Below are 1,011 nucleotides of genomic sequence, written 5' to 3'. Positions count from 1 at the left end.
GAAATTTATGTTGTAGAAATGACTTTTTCACTTATTTCTCACCAAATCAACTCACTGAGATATTTCATAACGGGAAATATATTCTCAATTAAATAACGAAAAACTTTCTAATTTTTCCGTATAAGAAGATTGTTATTATTTCTTTTTTCACTCATGTAATCAAAATATATGTAGAAATAACTATTGGATATTTTTCAGTGAAAAAATAGTGATTTTCTAGTAGTGAATAATATCATCATTATTTAGTTTACGTATTATAACCATCACTATATTATAATTTCAGTCTAGCTTGTTCATTAGTCAACTGAGTTTAAGAAAACTATAACTAATTATAAACACAGCGCGGATAGCTCAGTTGGGAGAGCGTCAGACTGAAGATCTGAAGGTCACGTGTTCGATCCACGTTCACCGCATTATTTACATTTTTTTTTTACTATCTCTTCTTTTGTAAGAACGAGAAATGTCATAACTGTTCTTAACAATGCATTTTTTACCTCAAAGGATGCAAACACTATGTATACGGGCTTGGCATAACTTACGGGTTTGGACCATTCATTTTTTTTTTTAAAAGTCTTATGTTTAAGTGGACAAGAATATATAGGAGTAAGCCCTTAAAAAAATCTCAATTATTAAAAAAATAATTCTATGTTTGAAACAAGTAAATTTTAGAAAGCGGTGTATGGAAAGATAAAAATTTAACTACATACATATAAGTAGGCTTGACTCATTGATTTCGAATAATTTTAAGTTGGAATTAGGTTATATCCTTGTTGTATAGATTTCAACTAATTTTAAGTTGGAAGAGGCCTTGTTGTATTGATTTCGACTAATTTTAAGTTGGAGAAGCCTTGTTGCAAAAATAAAAAGTGCTTTGGTTGGAGTTTGAACCTCCAACCTCAAACTATAAAATCAGCCAACAAATTAACACACCAACAAATAACTTTTGTCAAATGGTATAATTTCATTCAATATCTCTATTAATATATATATATATATATATATATATATATA

The 1,011-nt window shown here is 28.1% G+C and overlaps 1 non-coding gene across 1 annotated transcript; it reads left to right on the top strand.

The window, feature by feature from the left end:
• The first annotated feature begins 340 nt into the window (after positions 1 to 340).
• On the top strand, positions 341 to 413 carry TRNAF-GAA (transfer RNA phenylalanine (anticodon GAA)). Its single transcript has one exon. It is a non-coding gene; the product is annotated as a tRNA-Phe (tRNA).
• The last annotated feature ends 598 nt before the right edge of the window (positions 414 to 1,011 follow it).

Source organism: Solanum tuberosum, unplaced genomic scaffold, assembly GCF_000226075.1.
Source record: "Solanum tuberosum cultivar DM 1-3 516 R44 unplaced genomic scaffold, SolTub_3.0 scf00171, whole genome shotgun sequence".
NCBI classification, from domain to species: Eukaryota; Viridiplantae; Streptophyta; class Magnoliopsida; order Solanales; family Solanaceae; genus Solanum; species Solanum tuberosum.
This window is presented reverse-complemented; position numbering and strand designations above follow the sequence as displayed.